The 24,591-nt window shown below is 38.6% G+C and overlaps 1 pseudogene; it reads right to left on the bottom strand.

The window, feature by feature from the left end:
- The window catches only part of LOC102483851 (lactoylglutathione lyase-like), a 112,774-nt pseudogene that overhangs the window by 62,796 nt on the left and 25,387 nt on the right, over positions 1-24,591 (bottom strand).

Below are 24,591 nucleotides of genomic sequence, written 5' to 3'. Positions count from 1 at the left end.
GTGTAGAGATCATAGGTTGGAAGAGCCAAGTCTAAAGGAGAGGAATTTTTCACACCAGAGAATTTTCCCAGCCAATACTAGCTGGGAAACACTGATGTAAAGACAAATATGTTGGCATATTTGGGAAACAAGTTTTGGAGCTGGAAAGTATAGTGAAGTCACAGAGTGGCTTGGTGGCATGAGATGTAATGATTGGAAAGGACATTCAAGGAGTGTAAGATCCTGGAAGTAGCAAACAGAAGAGTGTCAAAAATCAAGTCTTGAAAATGTGCAAAAGATAGAAAGAGAATTTGGTCAAGAAGCTACAGAGAGAAAACCAACAGAGAGAGAGAAAAGCCAAACTCAGCCATGTCAAGAAAATCAAAAAGAAAGAATTTTGAGCCTCTCCATAGCACAGTGGTTAAGTGCTATGCAAAGGAAGTCACATCCCACACAGTTGGGCACTATTTGAATGCCAGCCCCAGTGGCATGTGCATATGTGTCCAGGATCCTGATGAGATGGAAGAATGGAGAAATAAAGGATTCTAGTATGACCAGGCCCTGTGGAGAGGTGCTTCCTCTCTCTCACTTTCTTTCTCTCTCACACATACACTTGCACCCTCTGACAAAGGATAAAGAAGAAAGAATTAAAGGTGAAAAACAAATTTATACAGTGCATTTATAAAGAAGATTCCAAAATGTGATGCTGTGTAATAATTATTATTGAATGCTAGCTGTGAACCAAGCCCAGTGCTAACAGTTTTATGGGCACATACCTATTAAATTTTCTCAGCAACCAATGAAGCAAGTACCATCACTGACACTTCACAACAGAAGAAAAGGAGGCAGAGCTATGTGAAACATAGCTTATCTGAGGTCACACAGCATGAGTTCCTAAGTCTGACTAAACAGATTTTCTTTAATAACCAAACATCATGTTTGAAACAGTTGATATGTTATAGCAATGTTTTATAAATACAGTGTTGTATATTTGATTTTATTATTCTTTTTTTTAGAAGGTTTTTGTTGTTGTTGTTGTTGTTGTTATAGGGCACAGGCACTTGCCAGAGAAACAGAGAGAGACAGAAAGTGAGAAATCACCCTCTAGGGGGGGATGGTCACTCCACAATTCCTTCTCCTTCCATTCTTCTTGGGATTTTGGGCACACACGCAAATGTACCTGGCATGAATTTCAAGATGCCAGGTCCAGGATTTGAACCACAGTCGACTAGGTAGGAGTCCAGCAATATAACCATTAAACAATCTGCTGGTCCCTATTATTGTCATTTTTTAAATTTGACCAGAGAGGGACCAGCAGTTAGTGTAACGACTATGTCGCTGAGCTCCCACGTAGTCGACCACTATTCGAGTCCAGGACCCGGTGGCTTAAATTCACACTGGGCACATGAGTGTGCGTGCCCAAGATTCCAAGGAGAATGGAGGAGAAGGGACTGTGGCATGGCCATCCTCCCTGGGGCATGATTTCTCGCTCTCTGTCTCTCTGTCTCTCTCTGTCTTTCTGGTGAGCGCACGTGCCCTATAGCAAAATCCTCTCCAAAAAAAAAAAGAAGAAAGAAAAAAAAGTTTTGACCAGAGAGAGAGGGAAAGTGAGAAAGTAAGCTGCCAAGTTCGGGATTTGAACCACAGCCAGTACCTCAACTACCATGCCACTCGATGGTCCAGCTTTCATTTTTAGATTTTCTTCTACCTAGGTGTTTTTGTTCGTTTGTTCCTACTACTGCTCTACTCTTTGCTTTCTTGAATTATTGTAGCTTATCTCGCATTTCAGAGCACTCTTGTACACATTGGCTTTATTTTCAGACAAAACTTCGTCAGATAGGTACAGCAAATTTATTTACCTCCTCTAAGTAGAGAATGATACATCCTGACTAAATAAACAGACAAAATACTTCTTTATAGAGAACTATCATAGGTATCATACATAGATAGTCATTATTCAATAATTAATATATAATAGAACACATTTACTAAAACTGTGATGGTCATAATGGAAACACTCTTTAGTGATCTGAAAAGTCATTTTAGGATTTTGACTGTCTTCATTACCTATACATTGTCATTATGAGCATGTATCTTCTTCCCATAGATGTGCAGAACAGTTACACTCCTTGTAAAGGAGAACACCTGACCTCTGTGAACAGAAGTCTGTGTGATATACTACTGTTTGTACATTGGGTTCAAATATTCTAGACCTTAGAACCCTGAAAAATATAATAGGGGGACCAATTATACTCACATTCAGAGCCAGTATTTAGAACTAAGAAAACACCCTGGTATGGTTTGGTTAGTGGTTTGTTCCCCAAAGTTTCATGTTTTAGAGTTTGATCCCCAGTGTAACGGCATTGTGAGGCGATAAAACCTTTCAGAATTGAGACCTAGTGGGCGGTGAATGGATCATGGAATCATCACTCTCATAAATGGATTAATGATGACTCTTAAAAACCTGTGGGTTCTATTTCTCATGAGAAGGAGTTAGTTCTCATGAGAATGTTTGTTATAAAATGAAGATGGCTATTCCAGATCTTTCTCTCCTCGTCATTCTCTCTGCTTCTTTCACCCACATTGTAATGTAGCTGGCTGGGTGCCAGTTTCATGCCTTTGGACTTTCCAACTATTTTGGACTTGACTTATGGAATCATGAGTCAAATAAGCCTCTACTCTTTATATTATCATCCAACCTCACATATTTCTATAAGCAACAAAATAGTGGAGTAAAACCCACCCAGGGTCACCAAGAACCTTTGGAGATCAGCACCAACAACCTGCCAGCTTCTTCCACGTGATCAGGGAGATAAGAGTTCAGCTAGATATAGGGGGAAAAAAAGGATGGCTTAGAAATTAAGCACATCCATTGTGTTCATTGAGACATCAGAATTTAACTTTCAGAACTAGAGGCTGAATTTTAGATAAACTCCATCTAAAAAAATTCTTACCAAAAACCTCTAAACAGGAACAAATTATGTCCTCAGATTCTTAAGCCAGACTGGGTCTGAAATCAATATAGGCACTGTTAGAAGGGATTTGAGAATTGAATTAGAGAATAGGATTTGGCTCCTAGGACATAAACCATGCTACTAATCCCAGAGAAAGGATTTGCCCATTTAAAGGATTATAAATTTTTGAAAAGCATATTTTGTTGGTAATACTTTTCATTTCCTGCAAATCAAATTACTGAAGGATATTTTCATTATGAATAGAATTGAAAAATGTTTTCATTGTTGTTGTTTTAATTTCTTTTGTTTCAAAAAGTACCAAATTTCAAAATAATCACAGGGCCCAAAATGGCTATACTTCTAAAGACTCAAGTAAATACATTGGAAATAAAGCCAAGCAAAAGGAAAAGATAATTACACCTAGAAGTCTCCTTAATTTCTGATATTTACACTTGTGAGAATAAGGAAATGTCTGCAGTTTTAGGTGATCATGATAACACTGAGAGATCTGGACAATGGAGGACATGTCTTGGTGAGCTCTATCAAACACTGGCTTGATTGGTTTACTCTAATGAAACAAATGGATATAAAAGTTTGAAGACAGTGCTTTCATAATAGGAAAATTAATCCGTTCTTGAACTTTCTTAATGGAACTGGCTCTTCGAAAGCTACTGATTAGGCTCAGAAGAGAGAGAAAAAACAAGTCAGAGAAACACATGAGGTCATATAAACCTTTGTCTCCAATGTTCTCAAGGCCTCCCTCTGTGCATGGACCTCACTTTGAAGTTACCACTGGTCATAGGCCTAGAAAATCTACTCTCCAAAGACCATGTCTAATTCTTTGTTCTAAAGGGCACCCGGATGGCTTTCTCCAGATAAGTAATCATTGGCAGCATCATCAGCATATTTTACTTACCCCAGCTCAGCATAGGACCATTCCCATAATATAGCAATAAAGATTTGACCCTGTGGGCTTTTTCCTATTCTGAATTTTCTTGTTCAGACAAAGGGCCCACCATTTGTGAGAAAGGAATGGGAGGATGGATGGGGGTGGGGAAGGAGACTGCCAGAGTCACAGCATAATGCTATTAGTCTGAATTCTCCCATGACGGAACCCTCACTGGGAAAGACAATTATATGCAAAAGGATGATAACCTCATGAGGCAATAACCTCCTGAGAGATTCTGTGCCACCATGTACAGGTTATTAATTTGATTACCTTTCATGGAAGGAGCCAAACTTCAGGGGCCCTCTTCAGAACCAAACCAACCCTTTCAAAGTTTGCCCATCTCTAATAAGCTGGGTCTTTTCAGCAATCATTTAACCACATGATTTCCTTAATTCTTAGCTGGTTGCATAACAATGATGATAAATGTGGCTTTTTCCAGCTGCTTCTAAAATAAGTTCAAGACTGAATTAATATGAATGGAAATACTTTTTGTTCGTGTAAAGGGTTGGGGGAAGAAACAACATATGTAGGATTTGCCAACACTTGCTAAAATGGACCACTGCGTGTCCCACATTGAAGATACAAGAGTGTCAAAGACAAAATAATGAACTACTGGAAGCCAAAACTCCTAAGATGGTGAAACTCCATAAAATTAACTCAGTTTCTGCAAGATCTAGATAGAATGTCCAAAGTTACCAAAATAGACTTAGTTATAAAAGGAATCTTTTCAGAATTATTGAATACTATAATTTAGTCAATGAAATATGACAGCTACTGTTATTTCTTAAAACAAAGGTTGATATATATTGGAATATCTTCTGTCTATCAATTTATGTTCTCATCAAACTTTTCTTAGTATTAAGAATATAACAAGTAGAGGACTGGCAGGTGTTAACGTGATGGACTTACACATGGCCTACCGCAATTCAAGTTCTGGACCTGGCAGCTTGCTTTCTTATTTTCCTTTTCTCTCTCTTTCTCATTCTGGTCAAATTCTAAGATAATAATGACAAATAAAATAAATTTTAAAGAAGAATATAGTAAGTAATGGGAGAACGTGAGAGTCTAAGAAGCCAAAATTACATGATTACAACAGAAAAACATCTTACTTGAAAATACACAGAGAAGTGTGAGCTCAATGCAGATTGAGAATCTTGACCTAACAGAAAAGGAGAGTTCTCTCTCTCTCTCTCTCTCTCTCTCTCTGTTAAACTAACATCTCACCATGTATTATTGGCCATTCTTGGACACCGTTCATTTAAGTGCCACTTGTGTGTAAAACATGTGAATTAAAAATACACAAACAAAAAACTTGCCATGCTCTTCTGACACAAGGACCTTGTAATGTGATGGGAGGAAATAGCACTCACAGGCCAAAGAACACATGTCTCACAGATGACCATTCCAAGTGCAAACACACAACAGAAGGACAAAGTCCATGAAGACTGAGTGGAAATTGACAAGAACAAGGGGAGCATTGGTCAGAAACATCTTTTCCAAGGAAATATGAGGTTTCAAGCAGATTTGAGAGGATAACATAGCTGGATGAATAGAATGGATGCTATTTCAGTGGATATGAATGAAGTTATAACATCTAGTCACCATCCATTGTATCTCTTTGTCCTATTTCCTTAACCCTACCTACAACCCACTCGTTCTTCTGGTAAATAGAAGAGTAGATATCGCTTCTATAGTAAGTTACAGAAAGTGTGTTGTTTGGTAGGTACTGCAAAGAAATTTTCAGTTATTGACAAGAAAACCAGATCAGATCAGACTGTTAAAACACAGTTTGAACTCTTATAAGAACAAAGAAGTGGATTTAAGAGGGGATGTTATCATTTGCTTTCATATTTCATCTTTCTGTTATCTTGCTGATTCTTTTCAATGAATTCTTTAAGAAGTCAAAATATCCTACAAGTCAAAAGCTCTTCAGGAGACTGATTTACCTTCAAGACTAATTCCTCTCAAGTCCTTCTTAACCAATTGCTTAAAATTCTCTCACTCACTTCCCATCTGTGGTAGGTAAGTTCAGAATGAAAAATCAATCAGCATGCATCATGCCCATGATCAAGGCTGGCTAAGACTGGGAGTGGATCATGGCATAGAGACCCTGTTGGTGGTACCTGTCTCCCTGCCTCTCTTTATGTTTCTCCTCAATCTCTTTCTCTGAAGAAGTCAATCAACATAAAAAGAAATCATAATAATCATGATCAGCCTGTGGTATGGTGGTTAAGGTGACTAAACCCACATGGCTGACCATACAGTTTGAATCCTGGACCCAGCAGCTTGAAAAGCACTCCCAGTACATGTGCGTGAATGCCCAAAATCTCAAAAAGAGGGAGAAATGGAGGAGATTGTAGCATGACCATGATCCAAGAGAGTACTTTATTGTTTCCCATCTCTCTGTCTTTCCTTGGCAAATGCATATACCTTCTGGCAAATTATAAAAAAAGTTTTTAATTATGGATTTTTCAAATTGCTATTTCTGTGACTAGGACAAGAGACTAATAACAATTAACATGTATCAGGCACTTTTGAAACAGCAGGCCCTGGGAAAAGCCCTTTGTATTCATTAGTTAATTTAATCCTTGCAGCAACACTGACTAGTGTTTCCAAATTTCCAACAGATATTAATCTTTAGGAACTGGAAATGAGAAATCACAATTTGCAGGAATTCTTGGAAATTCCTAAAATCATAAATTATTTTGTATCTTAGTAGAGTTTACCAAGGAAAAGATAATATTTTAGTAGCTCTTCAGTGTTTTGCTTCAGAGTTTTTTGTGGAGGTGTTTTGTTTTGTTACCGATATTTACAAAGAACTATAGCCTATAGTTAATATTAAAAAACCAGAAAATATCAGCAAAAAGCATTAGATAGTAGTAAAAAATGTAACATTTGAAGACCCTAGCAAGATTTACAGCAATACACATCATATGTCAAAATTGCTAATTTAAGGACTTACTTAGCTTCCATCGGTGTCATTTCTTGGAACACCATTCATAAATTCATATAGAATATACTATGCATTCAAACATATTGATATTTATCTTACTCACAATGATGACACACTCTTAGTCACAAAGAGAAGCACAAGCTCTTGTAACATGGTTCATTGCTTTTCTATTAGCAGCTTAAAACAACACATATTTATTATTTCATGATGTTAGTAGATCAAGGTTTACCAGATCAATATCTAAGTGTCAGCTAAGGTTACACTTGTCGTTGTGGGCTCAGGGTCTTCTCCAACTTGACTGGTTGCTAGAATAATTCATTTTGTTGTGGTTGCAGGACTAGGGTCTTCAGTTTCCTGCTGGATGTTGGCTACGGACCACACTCAGCAACTAGAAAGCAGCTAGACTGTCCTAGAACAGTTTCTTTTTCTAGGACTCTCACAGAGAACTCTCAACCTGAATATTTTTTTCTCTTTCAGGCCAACTGGAATGTGACTTTGTCTTCCTCTTTGACACTAGCCAGAGAAAACTCTTGACTTCCAAAGGGCTCAGGTTTTTAGGTCAACCCTACCTAGATGGTCTGTTATAAAGTTGACTGATTTGATTTCTTAGTTACACCTCCAAATCTTTCACAGCAGTACTTAGATCAATGTTTTGTTGAATACTGGGAGAAGGGATGCATACATCCAAAAGCCTGGGAACTTGAGATCATCTTAGGATTTTGCCTATCACACATGGCATTAGCCCCAAGGTACAAATTCTGGCTACCTATGTAGCTTTTTAGCAGCAATATTAAATAAAAAGAACCAGATAAAATTATTTTTCATATTTTATTTAACCCAATATATCCAAAATATCATTTCAGAATGTAATTAATGAAAGAATTGTTAAGAAAGTTTACTAAATGGGCAAGCCCATAGCTTAGAGGTTAAGGAGCCAGATCCTACATGATTGACCATGATTTGAATCCCGCTCTCATGGTTTGAAAATCACACTCTGTGTGTGTGTGTGTGTGTGTCTGTGTGTGTGTGTGTGTGTGTCTGTGTGTGTGTGTGTGTGTGTACATGCCCTAAATCCCAACAGGATGGAGAAATGGAGGAAAAGAGATTGTGGTGTGACTGTACCCCACGGAGGAGAGGTGCTTTCTCCCTTTCCATCTCTCTGTTTTCCTGGCAAGCATATGCACCTTCTGGCATATATATATATATATGTGTGTGTGTGTGTGTGTGTCTGTGTGTGTGTGTGTGTGTGTGTATATATATATACATAATATACATTTAGCAGTTTAAAACAACATGTATCAGGCACTTTTCAAACTGCAGGCCTTATTTTTTATACTTAGGCTTAAAAATATGACATATATTTTACATTTTGCAGTTTCTGTTTCTAGAAATCAAGAAAGTTGGTCTAGATTTTTTTTCATCCCCAAGTTCTTAATATCTGGAAAAATAAAAATGAGCTGTTACAGTTTTCAATTCATAATTTTCCGGATTAAAAAAAGTCTCACCAGGACCATCAGATGGCATAATGGTTATGTTGCTGGACTCCTGCATGGTCGACCGTGGTTTGAGTCCCAGACCTGTAGTCTTGAAACTCATGCCAGATGCGTGTGCGTGCGTAAATCCAATAAAATTTTGAATCCATTAGTTATAAAAGTTATAAGCATGCCAGCAAATCTGTGCAAATAACAATAACAAAGCAAAGCTCTTTTCATCTGGATATGTAAAGCAAGAGAGAACATCCTCCAAACCTACAAAATAATTCTTGAGGACTCAAGATTCAGGTCCATCTCAATGTTTGTTTTTGTTTTGTTTTGTTTTGTTTTGAGAGAGATTTTTCCTCTAGGGCATGTGTGCTCTCTGGAGAGACAGACAGAGACAGAAAGCAAAAAAACACCCCCCAGTGGGAACAGCCACACTGCAACCCCTTCTCCATTCTCCTCTTGGGATCTTGGGCACACATGCACATGTGTCCAGTGTGAGTTTTAAGTTACCGAGTCCAGGACTTGAACTATAGTCAACTGCATGGGAGTTCAGCAACGTAACCATCATGCCATATGCTGGTCCCTCGATGTATACTTTTTAATGGTTTAATTTTTAAAGTGTTCTAATTTACAAAGTGGGAAAGGGTAATTCCTTACATAAGCAGTTTTATTTTCTGTTTTGGCAATTATTCTCTATTTGAAGAATGGTATCTTACAGATAGTCTTGTTCCTATAGTTGAACACTCACACGAACTTAAATCCTATAGAAATTCAGAAAAAGTTTATTTCCATTCCTCTATACTTAAAAACCACAATGAGTGTGTACGATGTTCAAGAACATGGCTTTCAGGTCAGATCGTTCTTCTTCTATCTAGAATGTAAGCTCTGTGAGGGCAGGAACAAGGTTTCATTCATCATCATATTCCTGATACCTAAAATAATGCCTGGTTTGGCAAACCAGGTGTTTAAGAAATGCCTATCTGTCAAATGAATGAATAGTTCAGACATCAACTCTACCGCAATGACTTAATTTGCTGAACCTTCATTTCGTTCATTACAGAATAAAGATAATAGCTCCTTCTTCATCAAACTTTTTCTGGTGTCCTCTATGCATGGAGCTTAACAGAAGGGCTGGCAGATGGTACTCACCCCATCCATGGGGCCTTTTTTAATTTTTATTGCAACCTGTCTTGAAAGAATCTTTTAAAATGTGGATAAGCTTGTCTGATGAGTCCAACCACCAGAGCATTATTAGGGCAAAACAATTTCCGTTCAAATCAAAGTCCAGCCCAAATAATTCGGAATCAACTGTAATGAGGGAGCCATTGTTTGCATACAATGAGAGATCTAAGACTTGAAAGATCAAAAATGACACTTCTAGTGAATTTTGATCTCATATACTGGGTTGTCGGAAAAGTCGACTTATTTTCTCTAAATGGATCATGACTTTTCCGACAACCCGATAGATCTCAGAAAACGCTTCCTGAGGAAAAAAGTGGCATGCTCTCTCTTCACCTCCTAACATTGTCATGACCCCTAAAACATTCACCAGACTCCTTTCCCATCTTCATGATTTTAAAAACTTCAATGGAAATCAGGGGTATGATGGAAAATCTATGAATGGGGGAATCTCATTGCTTTAATTCATACCACAAACTGATTGTTCAGTTCTTCAAATTAGCAAGTGAACAACCAATTTAAAGAAATAAGGACAATGCCACATAAAACACACTCCTCTGATTTATCTTGACAAGGCATGGTTCCATTTTAATGATTTATGTTAATGCTTTATTGTACAGTGGTTATGCCCTGAAGTACATTTTATAAGACTAATGAAGCTTTAGTAATCCCAGACATCTTCCCCAGTGTTCTCTTATTATGTCTTTGCTGAGAACTCTGGTGGGGGAGACCACCACTACTGTGTGAGAAAGGAAGTTTGTGAGTTGGTGAAATAACAATCAGTCAAGTTCTATGGTAGTGAGTGGTCCACTGGCAGTTCCAGTGGGATTCTGCATTTTTACACACAAAAAAATGGTCTATTAGTCTTCCTTACAATAAGAGATGAGCAAACTGCTGTGTTTAGGGTTCATCAAACATCAAACCTTTTTTTTTTTTTTTTCAAATGTTTTGGGTTTGCCAAAATCCAAAACACGTTTTGCCCTCAGCATTTTTCCCTTCATTTTCAAACCCCTGTGTATTTTAAGGGAAATTTAATCCTTATGTTTCTGACTCATTTACACTTAACACGTGAACATGTTGTTTCATAAGACTTATTTGAAGTCCATGAAGCCTTGTAAGTCTTCTAAAGCCCCTTTTTCCATAATGTCAGGAATCTGTGTGTTGTGAAGGCATGTGAATTCAAATCTCCAATAAGTGGACTTGGTCTGAAACTCATATTTTTTAGACACAATGTTAAATTGAGTTAAACTTGGTAAAACCCATCCTCTCCCCCATAATTACTGTTCTATACTTTGGTGCATAGCTTTTAACAATGAAATGACTGAGGCTACAGAAGAGTAATTCTTGACATTCCTTTTAGATAGTCTATAAGCCAGATTTCCATAGAGAAGGAAGGAGCTGAGGTCATTTGCTCTCTGTGGCCAGTGGAGTATAGTTTCGGTTCTAGATTTGCTAGTTTTCAGTCAGCACTCTCCCCAAAATCCACTGCTTCCTGAATGTTCAAGTTAAAAAGTCCCTCTGCAGACCTTCTCCAGGCTCATAAAGGGTTGTGTGGTGTGTGGGAAGTCCATGTACATTGACGTTCTACAAGACATGTGTTCGAATCCTAGCAATACCACGTCTCAATAGGTATGAAGAGTGGTAAGGAATTGCTATCCTGCCAATTAATTCTTCCTACCTCAGAAACCAAATCAGTGATCGATGCATAGTATTTTAATCCAGACACTGGCAGTAGGTGAGCATAGTAGAAAGTAGAGAGTTCGATTCCCTCGCTGTTCTTATGTCTAGCATCTCATTCATTATTTCTCCTACGCATCTTTTTCTGTTGCAATGGAACCCCAGATGGGTCTGAAAAATCAGTATAAATGGGGCATACAGATCCATTTCCAGAGTCTTCCTGGAACAAATATAAACCTAGGGCCCCCTGAGGCTTCACTATGCTGCATATGACTTAGAGTGATTAGTGGTAGTGAACAAAGATTTTACTGTTAACCAAATTTAGGTCTGTACCTTGCTTCCTCCAATTCTTAGTTGTTGGATGCTTGAGAAGTTAACTATAGCTCTGAATTTTATTTTTCAACTACAAATGGCAATATTAAAGAATTGTTATCTTATTTATTTTTTTTGAGAGGTTTTCGCTATAGGGCGCATGCGCTCACCAGACAGACAGAGAGAGACATAGAGACAGAAAGCGAGAAATCACCCCCCAGAGGGGATGGTCACGCTGCAATCCCTTCTCTTCCATTCTCCTCTCAGGATCCTGGGCACGCACGCACACACGCCCGGCGTGAGTTTTAAGCCACCGGGTCCGGGACGCGAACCGTGGTTGACTACATGGGAGTCCAGCGACATAGCCATTACGCTAACTGCTGGTTCCCAAGAATTGTTATCTTTTCAATTGTACCAATTAAACTGGATCAATTAAGTTGTACCAATTAATTTAATTTAACATGGTAAGTGCCCAATGAACACATTTTGAAGGCACAATGAATGGTGGTTGTATTTGCTGTTATTACCATTGTTGATGGACCAGCTTCTGCAGGATTTCTGATATCTCGAGTCCTTCTCCACCACTGCTTACATCCCTTCCCCCATCCCAATATTTGGACAGGACGAATATCCAGGAGTAGTTTATTTATTTATTTTTATTGCCATTGAATCTCTTCAAATTAGCATCAAATTAGAGGTACCTTCCCTTGCCTTTGCCCCCATGATCAATCCTGAGCAAAGATGGTATAATACTTAACCTAATCTTTAAACAATGGTTTTCAGTGCCATATCTTTACAAGCACAACAGGATGAATTCAAATATATTTGCCTTTTCTTGAGATTGTCTTCCATTTTATTCCATTTTAGGAGATCTCTCTCTACTCATTCCTCGGCAAACTGACACATTTACTGATGGCCCTCTTTCTGATCACACCGTTTTTCCCTATCATTTATGGAAATTATTTTTCATTTCCCCAACAGGAAATATCCTTGGTTTAACTCATGATCTTGGTCTCAAAACTAATCCCTCATTCCTGCACAGATTAAGAAATAGTTTTACCACTTTCCAAGACACTTCAACTAAATCCTGGGGTCATTTTAGTTTCTTCTTTTCCATCATCTCCAGCTTCTAATCATTTTATTGATTCTGCCTTGACAACAAATATATTTTCCCATCCTGTTCTCTCCAGACTCACCACTAACGTTCAGGCTGATCCACTATTACCTGGTGCCTGTGAGACTGTAATGCTTCTCCAACCACTGATCCTCTCCACTCTTGTTGCTATTCTTCCTCTCCTACAATCCACTCTCCAACATTTGTAAGATCCTACAATGTCCACATAATCTAGCATATCTTGTTTTGCTCTCCTTCTAGTTTCTCATGCACCAGACACACTATGCTTTCAATTCTTCAAAGATGTTCATCTCCTTTCCAACTGGGGGGTCTTCCCTCTGCTTTTAGCAAGGCTCTTCCTTTCCCAATAATAGGGACAATTCCTATTCTTTCTTCTTGACAAAGCTGAAGCTTCACTTCCCCTTAGAAGCCTTTCCTAACCTTCCTCCACACCCTCACAATGTTCGAGCTTCTCCTGTGTGACACATACCACAAGCATCACTAAATATTAATAATATGGGGGATATCCATTTGTTTCATAGCTCCTACTGGGGTCGTAAACCTAATCTCCAGGAGAGACATCTCTGTTGTTCACCACTGAAGCCCCACTTCTGGGGAGAATGCCTCAGCCTGCTTTGCCCTTAATAGAAATATCTTGAAAGAATTGACTCCATCTACTCTGTGCACTCTTGACCTGTGTGAGGTTTCAGTTTACACAGCTACAATTTGTACTAGCCTTAAAGTCTTAGTGATTGTAGTCAAGGTACTTGATCTGGTTCAGAATTAGATTGTAGACTCTACGTGGGAAAAATGCCATGTTTCCTGTTTCTTTTGATTTTGGCACAGTCTACTTCTAATATTATGAAATCATGTTTTTTGATTTTTACAGGCTGACTGGAAGCTTACACATTTCTTGAAACATGGTTCACTTATCTTTGGGATTCACCCTTTCAGCAATAACTAAATCTTGATTTAACTATGGTTTTTAATTTTTCTGTCAACTGAGTGGCAATATGAAATTAATGTTAAAGCTTTTAGTTTTTGTTTTGAGTTTTAAAAATTACTAGGTTAATGTTAAATAACTTCATGTCTTTGATAAATGGTACTAAGGTATGACCCAGTAATACTGGGGGAAGGGCTCTAGAAAACAAAGGCATTTAAAACATATTTTTAAGACTCATCAATAGGAAAACCGGTAATCACATTTTAAAGATTTTTTTTTGGGGGGGGGGGTAAGTTTTTGCCCTAAGGCACATAGTGAGGCAGAGAGAGGAAAAGTGAAAAATCACCTCCCGGGGAGAATGACCACACTGCAGTCCCTTCTCCTTCATTCTTTTCTTGGGATTTTGAGTATGCATGCACATGCACCAGGTGTGAGATTTGAGATACTGGGTCTGCGACATGAATTGCCTTCAGCCATGTAGGAGACCAGCACCTTAACTACCACACCACCTATTTATTTTAATTTGACCACAGAAGGGTAGGAGGAGAGAGAGAAAGAGAGAGAGAGAGAGCATGCCACCAGGAGGTCCAGACTTGAACCACAGTTGGCCATGTGGGAGTCGGCACCCTTAACCACCATGCCACCTGCCAGCCCCAATAACTAATTATTAAATATATTCTGTTACTATATTTTGAGACTATGTAAATATCCTATTCTTCACCAATTTTACCCACTAGTTTAGCATCCATTAATGATTCTTGTCTTGATTTATTATTATTATTATTATTATTATTATTATTATTATTGTGATAATGGTTTCCAAATGGTGATTTTTCTACTTATTATTCATTTTACATTTGTTATTTGTCATTCAACTGAAAGGGAGAGATTTTCCTTTGTATTCATTTTTTAATTCATTTCTATTATTAATTTTTTGTGTGTTCAAGTTGTCCTGGATGTAACCAGTGGGAGTTCCTTTATAAAATAGCTCTTGCATCTTTCTGATATGTCCCTATGATTCTTTGCAGACTTTCTTATTTTTTAAGCATACAAAATTTTCCAGTCATTTTGTACTTCTCTTGCCCCAGTTCTGGAATCAGACATTTCTCTAAAAAGCTCTGTTTTCTTTTAGGAGAAAATGCTATAAATCAAGGTCTGGGTAGTAGGAGCACTCATTGCTACTAGGCTGTCACTGCTTCTACTCTCTCTTTCAGTGATTGTACACACATATATTTATATAGAGATAGATCTACATTTGTATCAATATCTGTTTCTCTGTAAGTCTCAAAGCCCATATTCTTACATGTGAGTTTTCATTAAAGAAAACAGGATTTTCTTTAGCCTTCCTTCTTTCCATACTGGTAAGTCCTTTCTTTAACAAAGAAATTTGGCTTCCCTTCTCCTCAATAAATTTACTTACATGCTCAGTCTACCTGTATGTAACCAATATTCTAGCCACGTGGACCATCTCCTTGGCCCCCATCCCAGTGTCTTCAATCAGGCAGGGTACCTTTATGGCCCTTGCTCTGCAAACTCTAAACAGATTTCTTTCTTATAGACTTTCTCCATCTATTTGGTGAAGTGTCTTTTTTATATATATATAATCCTAAAAATAAAGCCAGCGGGTGGTATGGAGGTTAAGGTGCTGGATCCCGTATGGCTGATTTCACAGTCCTAGATACAGCAGCTTGAGAATCATGCCAGGCGCATGTGCATGTGTGCCCAAAATCCCCAGAGAATAGAAAAGAAGGGATTGTGGCATATGCAGCCTCCCCCGCCAGGGGATGGAGAGGGATTTCTCACTTTTCCTCTCTCTGTCTTTCTAGCAAGCGCACACAAACTATAGTAAAAACAAAAAATAAAAACCTTAAAAATAAAGCAGATTTTTGACACATAACAACCATATTTTGTATCTTTTTTTCACAGGGAGAAATAATCTCTGAGAGTCCATATTTGGAATGCTTTGGTTCAGGAACATTCAACTCATTGGCTATTGATCTCTGAGCTCTAATACTAGCTGAAAATTTGAAAAAGACTTATCTAATTTCAGAAGAGCTAAAACCCCAAGGTGCCATGGGAGTACAGAAGAGAAACACCTAACCCAGCCTTGGTTCCCAGAGGCACTGCCTGGTTTGGTTTTTATGCCTTGCGTATTAGTCAGAGTTCTTCAGAGGAACAAAGCCAGTAGGATGCACATTTATATATGGATGAACATATGTATAAAGGGAAAGAAAGACTGATTTGTTAAGAATTTGGTTCATATGACTGTGGAAGCTAAGAAGTCCCAAAATCTGTAGTTGGCAAGTTGGCGACTAAGGGGAGCTGATGGTATCAATTCTAGTCCAAAGACCGGAAGGCTAGAGAGACAAAAGAAGAGCCAACATTTCAGTTTGAGTTAAAGGCAGAAAGAGACTGATGTCCCAGTTCAGACCGTCAGCAAGACATACCTCTTACTCCCAGGGGAATCAGTCTTTTTATTCTACCTAAGCCTTCAACTGACTGGGCAAGAGCCACCTACATTAGAGAGAGCCATCTGCTTTACTCATTCCACACATTCAAATGTTAATCTCATTTAAGGATACTCTTACAGATGCACCCAGAATTAGGTGTAATCGATTATCTGGGTACCCTGTGGTTTAGTCAGGTTGACATATAAAATTAAACATCACACCTTAGTTTTCTTTTGAAAACCTGTTTTTATTGCAAAGTTGGGGTTTTTTTTTAGATTCAAAGTTTTTCTTCTTAAACTTATACTAAATGCCTTACTCTATTCTCACAGTCCCCTGAACTTTCTTATTCATTACTGTTGTAATTATCTCATGGGAATATAAGTCCCCCTAGCCTCTGGTTCTATCACTGCAGAAGCTATATTTCACTTGTTTTTAACGTTACTTTATGCTTCAGCACTGTGCCTGGCCCAGAGGAGGCCCTTGATAAACATTTGTTGACTTGAATTCATAGGTTCTGTAAATTCATAGGTTCTAGCTCCTTGTTTTTATAACCCTAAAATAATTATTTTCTAGGTCTGCATCTATGCTGTACTATATCCCAAGTATAAAGGATGACAATCTTCCCATCTGTTTTCTACTGAGCAACAGTACCATGACTAAAATTTTTCTCATGCTTCGGTTCAGCAAAAATCCATACTGAGTAAAACAACCAAAATTTTGTATCTGTTGCTCATTCTTTCAACACTCCACAGTGGTTTCAGCAACATGCAGCTCAGCCTGTCATTGTCTACCCACAGCTCCCTTAGAGAGGAAGCCTTTCCCCTCCTAAGGAGCAGCACAACTGAATGATTGAGGCCACAATTATTTGCCAATTCAGCTTTGCATCTCCAGATAACCTCTAGTTTCAAATGAGGTACAAGAAAAACAAAACAAAGGAAATCCTGATATAATGCTCAGATAAAACCTAATCTGGAGATTTTCCTCCTAAAAAATTTACAATAGTGAGTGTTCCATGAAAAATGAAATATTTCTTTGCAGTCATACTATATTTAAACCATAGCTGCCCTTCCATTTTCATGAAAAGAGAGAATTCTAGCAATACCCTAATTTACTTTCATTTTGGCAAAGAAAAACTGTGACAGCAATTGCCATTAAGCTGCTGTCCTAACCTTTAAAATAAACCACCTGCCTGTGTAGCTGTTTATTATTTTTGTCTGTTTCAGCATTTTAACATAGTGAGAATAAAGCCAGCTTAGGACTCAAAGCCCTGCTTTGGATTTCTGGCTCCATCTCTTACTAGCCTTGTAACTTTAGTTATCACTCATTGATCTATAAAATAAAGATAATAATGTCTTCCCTATCTAACACAAAAGTTGTATAAGTCAAAGGATATATCATATGTAAACACACTTATGAACTACTATACATGTTAGGCTAATATCAATGCCACATTTAATTTTTAAATAAAGATCTCAAAATTAAAGTATTTTTTCTTAAGACTTATAAATTATAAGTCTAGTTTTCATACTTAATATTTCTAAAGCAACTTATTTTCCTAACTCTATTAGAAAACCTTATATTAGGACCAGCAGATGACATAGCGGTTATGTCGCTGGACTCCCACTTGGCTGACTGTAGTTTGAAGTCCCGGACCCGGTGGTTTGAAACTCATATCAGGCACAGGTGTGTGCCTGCCCAAGATCCTGGGAGAAGAATGAAGAAGAAGGGACTGGAGGTGGCCATGTCCCCTGGGAGTGATTTCTCACTTTCGCTCTCATTGTGTCTGTCTGTCTCTCTCTCTCTCTCTCTCTCTCTCTCTCTCCCTCCAGCAAGCACGCACAGCTTAAGGCAAAAACCTCTTAAAAAGAAAGAAGAAAGAAAGAAAGAAAGCCTTGTATGTAATGGATAATGAACAAATAATTTTCTAAATGAGCAAATAATTGTTTTATCTTCGTAGGTGAGTAATTTCTTTGGTAAGCAACGCTTCTAGTAAAGTTTATAGCCCCAAAACATACAGTCAACGGCCATTGTCAGGAAGAAATATAAACCTCAGGAATTGAATAAATTGTATTTAAGTTAAAGATGCTCCAATATGAAGTGCCAGTCAAGATGCTAAAGAAGGGGGCCATATTCAAACTTGTCAGTGAGGCTTCCACTTTAGAAAGGGAGCCCTGATGGCTTATTTCCACCAAGGCATCAGAGACACGGCCTGCTCTCACCATCTGGGTATAATAAATGAAGAATTTGAGTCATAAAAATTTCTACCCAATTTAAGATGCACAGTATTGCTTTTCTCAAACTAACTGCCCCTGGCAGTTCTAGTTAATACTTCCGTTCAAAATAAAAAACCTTTAAAGCCTTTTAAACTGACATAGAAAATAATTTGGGAAACAATGCTAGGACTCAAACTCTTTTACATCAACCTCCCGGGAGATATGATTGTGCAAGCTTCTCCTTGCCCTCATAACTCCTCCCCATCTAGGGCAGACCTACTGAGAAGCGATGTAGAGAGTAGAATCAGTCTCTCAGGAAAACAAACGATGAGACAATGTGCATTCTATTATAGATGTCTATGCTATGGGTTTAACCCATAAAAATGACAGCCAGCTCAAGGAAGAGGGTTCTACCAAACCATCAGCAAACTGAGTCAAGAGCACACTGTGATTTTCTTAAGTATTATCTTCAACATGTTCATCTTTGTCAAGCAATGCCTCATAATTTATTTCTAGGAAGGTGAAGAATGGATGGATACTTCTTCCACAACCCTCATGGAGAAAAAAACAACAACAAAACAACTCTTTTTAACATGGTTACTATACTTACTGTAGACTCTATAACCATCCGATGTGAACCGAGAATAGAAACTTTGGGATTGACAAAAATGTATTTTTTTCACATCAACCATGAATTACCTTTAATCAACATAACTTTTTTTTGAAGAAGGCAGAAAAGCAGCAGGAGGAGAGGAATCAAGATGATGAAGTACCTCCTCAACCTCTTCGTGGTAAAAATTTAACTTCTTATACAGTTCTTTTCTAAAGACAAGAGAACATAACTTCAGGCTTTTAAACTTAAATACGATGGAAGATATCAACAGTTGGAAAAAGTGGACTACACAAGAATAAAAAAATCTGTGCATCAAAAACAGATTGAGTGTCAGACACAACTAGACCCACATGGGAGGCCTTAGATTGGGGACTTTCCTCTAAATGCTGGACACGTGATCTGGGTTGACTGAGGCTAGGGGTGGATCATGTGCAAAGACCCTGTTGGGGATGGCTGTCTCTCTCTTTTTCCCTCTCTCTTTCAGACTGCAGTATTTCCACCAGTGTTCATATCTGCAGGGGACAGAGAACAATTGCTTTTTCTGCCAAAATGCATGTATATCGTATTTTAATTTTCTTCAAGGAGTTTTGAGAAATGAACCCTGCACTTGGACTTAGAAAACTTGGCTTCTAGTATTGACTGAAGGAAACCACTTAACCTTTGCCTCATTTCCAAACAGCGGATAAAGATCCCTATCTCAATGATCTCAGTCTTCAATATATTTGAAAGTCCATGCAACCATACAGAATTATGTAAGTAAAAATGCAAATACAGGTAAATTCAAACAATTTCTGCTTCAGACCCCCAGGCACTCTTTCTCTCAATAAACTTTCCTTTTTCTCTTGGGAAAAATAAAAGAGAAAAAAATTCCAAAATGTTAAATCGATCCTGTTATAAAGTTAGCCCAATGGTCACCCAAAATTTACCTATAAATAGCCAAATTAGCATATTCAAATTAAAAGATCCCTTTAGTACTACTCAAAACATTTAAGAGTATTGCCCTAAAAAGAGGCATCATAATAGGTCTTTGAAGTAGGAACTGGTTCTGCTGCCTTTTCCCCCCATTCTCCCTGTCCAAAGTCATCAAAGCATCTTCTTAAAGTGTGTCTTACAAGTAGCTTCTAATAAATTCACCCTTCACTCTGTTCCTCACTAATCAGAGGTAATCTGACTTGGACATTCCTAATTATGCCTTTTTCAAAGAGTATTGAGGTTAGCATGGGTTTTAAATGATCCTAAATGCATCTCTGTTTTTAACCCGGGCTGCTCCGACCAATGCACATCGTAATATGACAGCAACCCTAAGGGCATCTAACCACCCTATCTTTTGGGTGGCCACTTCCCTTTCTTTTCTCCCAGACATCTGCAGGCTGTTCCCTAAATAGTTGATTCCTATAGTCCCCCACTCCCAGAGAAGAATCCAAGGTTTTTCAAAGGCTCCCCATTGTCTTAAAACCGGATTTTCAAATTTAATGCACAATAAACAAACAAACCTTGGTGAATATTGTTAAAAATGAAGATTCCCTAGATCCCACTCCCCAGATATTTTAATCCCATCAGTTGGGGATGAAGCTGGAAATGTGTGTTTTAAATGAGCGGCCTAACTAGTGCAACTGTGGGCAATTTGCATTTTGAGAATGACTGCCTTGTAGAATAATGTCCATTCCAGGTTCAACTAACTTTCCAGGCTCATCTCCCGGGGTAACTCCTAACTCCCACCCCTAATGTGCACTCACACCCTAGCTAGGCCAAGGTCAGACCTTTGTGCCGTCTTGCTCTCTCAGCCTTAAACGTCCTATCCATCATTCCCGCTGTCACATGAAATCTGTATGTTTTCAAGGTCTTTTCCATACACCAGCTCTGAAGTCAGCTCTGAAGACCAGAAGTTAGCGTAATGGCTATGTTGCGCCCATGTAGTCGACCGCAGTTTGAGTCCCGGACCTGATGGCTTAAACTCACACTGGGCGCGTTTGCATGCGTGCCCAAGATCCCAAGAGGAGAATGGAGGAGAAGGGATTACGGCATGACCATCCCCCCTGGGGGGTGATTTCTTGCTTTCTGTCTCTCTGTCTGTCTGGTTAGCGCATGTGCCCTACAGCAAAAACCTCTCCAAAAAAAAAAAAATAGTTTATGGCGCACCTAGTTTATATATCATTTGACCTTTATCAAAATTTTTCTTGTATTACATTTATTTTTAATCCAGTAATGTTCATTATTAAGCTGTAAAATACTTAAAAGTAAGCATCATAACTGATTTATCTTTTAATCCTAGCAGAGGGCTGTAAACATAGTAGTTGCTAAATAAATGTGCATTGAATTAAACTTACTTTGATTATATATTTTAAGTGCTCTTAAAGTTAATTCGCTAAGATCTCTCCTGTCTCCCCTCAGAACATTGAGGAAGAGCCTATCTCTGGTCTATTGAATAGACTTAATATACAGTCCAAGTAGCCGGAAATGAACATTGCCATGACTGCATTCTGAAAGGGCTGCTCACCTTGTTTTGTCAGTTTCGGTCTCCAGAATCTTGCTTATAATAAGCAAGCTATAAGCGCAAGTATCTAAATATAAAAATATTTAAGACTGTTCTTTAAAGAGAAAAACCTTATAAAGATACAAAAATATTACTTAGAAATGAAATTATCCAAAAATCAGAGTACCCTTTAAGCTCTTAAAATTAGCAAAAATTCAGGGGCCAAGTGGTAGTGATAACACAACTAGACCCACATGGGAAAGGTCCTAGGTTTGCATCCCTAAACTTCCATGAACATGTAGAGAGTACACACACACACATGCTCATGATCTGGGCTGGCTGAGACTGCGGGTGGATTTCAGCTTGAAGACCCTGAGACACCTCTCTCTCTCTTTCTCTCTCTCTCTCTCTCTCTCTCTCTCAGAAGAAGAAGAAGAAGAAATAATATAAAATAAGCTCTTGAAAAAAATTAGCAAAAATGTAAAAGGATTAATGATACTGTGTATTACTAAGAAGATGGGAAAAATCATAAACAAGAACAACTGTTTTGGATTTAGAATCTGATATCATCTATTAAAATCTAAAACGTATAGCTTTAATGTCCCATTAATTCTGCTGTTTTGTAATCTTTCCTAGAGAAAGTCACACACAATTACACAGAAAATTGTGCATATTCATTGCAGCATTATACGAAATAGCAAAAGTCTCATCATTATGGAAATGAATGACCCAGCCACAGTGGCACAGTGGTAGTGCACCATGCCATGATGCTGGAAGACACGTGGAAGATTGGGGTTTGGTTCCTGGGTTGACTTATACATGTCAGGTACATAAACATACCTATGATCCTGGCTGGGTGGGCAGGTGAGGGTAGGATCATGGTGTGAGACCATGTTAAGGGTGTTTTCTTTCAAAGAGAGAGAGAAAAAATAGAGAAAGAAAGAAAAAAAAGATTTAAATAATAAAGGAGTGGGTAAATATTAACAAATACTGGTATAGTCACACTACAGAATATTTTAAGATACATCTACATGTGCTGATATGGACATCTTTATATTGTTGGTTTTAAATCAAACATTACAAACCTATAATGTAGGATATTACATATCAATACTTACATTTTAAAAGTTGACCTTAGCTCAGCTGCGGTAGTACGTGCTGAATGCTACTGCTCAGCAACTGAGGTCACATGGAAGGCTTGGGTCTGACTCCCAGCCCACCCTAAAAGCCATACATGGTGGCATGCACCTGAAGTCCCAGCTACTCAAGAGATTGTTGCTTCTACTGGCAACATAGTGAGGAAGAAAACCAAAACTGCTGGCTCTGAAAGTTGGTAAGATAATATCTATATTTAACTGGGGTTGACAATTTAATTATATGTATAAAAAAAGATTAGAAGAATATAATACAAACTGAGAACATGGGTTCCCCTCCTGAAGAGATGACTGAACTGGCACAGTGGATGTGAGAGGAAGAGAGGTATTGAAGAGTGGAGTTCTTTACTTGTACTGAGTGTGTCTTAAGTTAATTTAACTCATCTATCACTTACATTATGGGAATGTTTTATATAAGTGGCTTGTGCTATGAAATGGCACATACATTCTACTACAGATTTGCATAGCAGAACACTATATTCTCTGTTTAGCTTACTATATAGACATTGTATCGTTAGCTTAAAGCTGCAGTTTCTAAAAATTGTGCACAGTTTCTGATGCTAATTGATCATTCTTTTCACAAAAACAAAACAACAAAGAAAAAACTAACCCAGACATTTAGCCATGGAAAGCAGAAATCTCTGTTTGCTCTGGCTGTACTCATTTTCTTCCTCTTTCCTCTTCTCAGAGCACTTAGGCCTGCCTGCTACTCTTGCCCTGTGTTACCATTCTCCTGTTCCAGGACTGATGAATCACAGAAGCCTCTTCTCTGCATCTGCATACCCACTGCTCTGCTTATTAACTAGAACGGCTGTACCACACTGCAGCTCTCTGTCTCTCACTAACATGAGCTGAAGGTGTGGCTTCAGTGCTGCTGTGTTGTCTCTGCACACTCACGGTAGCTAGAAAGGTCATCATGACTGGGGTACAAGCTAAAACAGATTTTCCCTCCCTTTGCTTCAATTTATCAATAGAAACATTGAAGCCAACATATCCTCTTGGCGGGAGGCCTGAGGCTTATACAATTTTGGCAAGCTTTCTTTTTTGGAGAGGTTTTTGCTATAGGGCACGTGAACTCACCAGAAAGAGAAAGACAGAGAGGCAGAAAGCGAGAAATCCCCCTCCCCAGAGGGGATGACTATGCCACAATCTCTTCTCTTCCATTCTCCTCTCAGGATCTTGGGCACACACGCACGCACCCCCAGTGTGAGTTTAAGCCACTGGATCCAGGACTCGAACGATGGTTGACTGCATGGGAGTTCAACAACATAGCCGTTACACCAACTGCTGGTTCCCGCAAACCCTCTTTAGGGAAACAAGTAGAAAGTTACAAGTAAAAATTTCTAGAACTTCTCTCAGGTTTTTGGAAAAGACATGCAAATGTTGGACACTGAATCTTCAGCTTAAAAGCCTCTCGGTAAGTCCTTCTGTTTGAAGTGGTATCAGTAAACAGGCATCTATGCTGAGAGTGGTTTTGTCATTCTACTGTTAGGTGAATCATACAAGCACCTGGGTATGTTTAGACATTATGTATCTATGATAATGATGAAAAAGATGGTGCTAAATTCTATTGTATGAACACACATTCTGCCCTAGATATTTCAAGATAAAAACATGAGACCAGCAGTTAGTGTAATGGCTGTCGCTGGACTCCCACGCAGTCGACTGCGGTTCGCGTCCTGGACCTGGTGGCTTAAAACTCACGCTGGGCACGTGTGGGTGTGCGTGCCCGAGATCCCGAGAGGAGAACAGAGGAGAAGGGATTGTGGTGTGGCCATCCCCCCTGGGGGTGATTTCTCACTTTCTGTCTCTCTGTCTTTCTCTGTCTGGCAAGCACACGCACCCTATAGCAAAAACCTCTCAAAACAAAACAAAACAAAAAACATATATTGTATAGGGCATAGATAATATAAGCTATACTCTGCTATGACACTTAAAAGTGCAGTGGAATGAATCAGATTCAGATGTGGAAATCCTAACCCCAAGGTGACAGTATTAGGAATTGGGAAAAAAAAGTATTGGAAAGTATTAGATTCTGAGAGCAGAACTTCATGCACGGGATGAGTGTCCTTATAAACAAGGTCTCAGAAAACTCACTTTCCTCTCCCACCATGTGAAGTCAGAGTGAACGAGGGAGTAAGGCCTTA

The sequence above is a fragment of the Tupaia chinensis genome, unplaced genomic scaffold (genome assembly GCF_000334495.1).
Source record: "Tupaia chinensis unplaced genomic scaffold, TupChi_1.0 Scaffold000688_1, whole genome shotgun sequence".
NCBI classification, from domain to species: domain Eukaryota; kingdom Metazoa; phylum Chordata; class Mammalia; order Scandentia; family Tupaiidae; genus Tupaia; species Tupaia belangeri.
The sequence above is the reverse complement of the archived record's forward strand: the minus strand, read 5'-3'. Positions and strand labels throughout refer to the sequence as shown.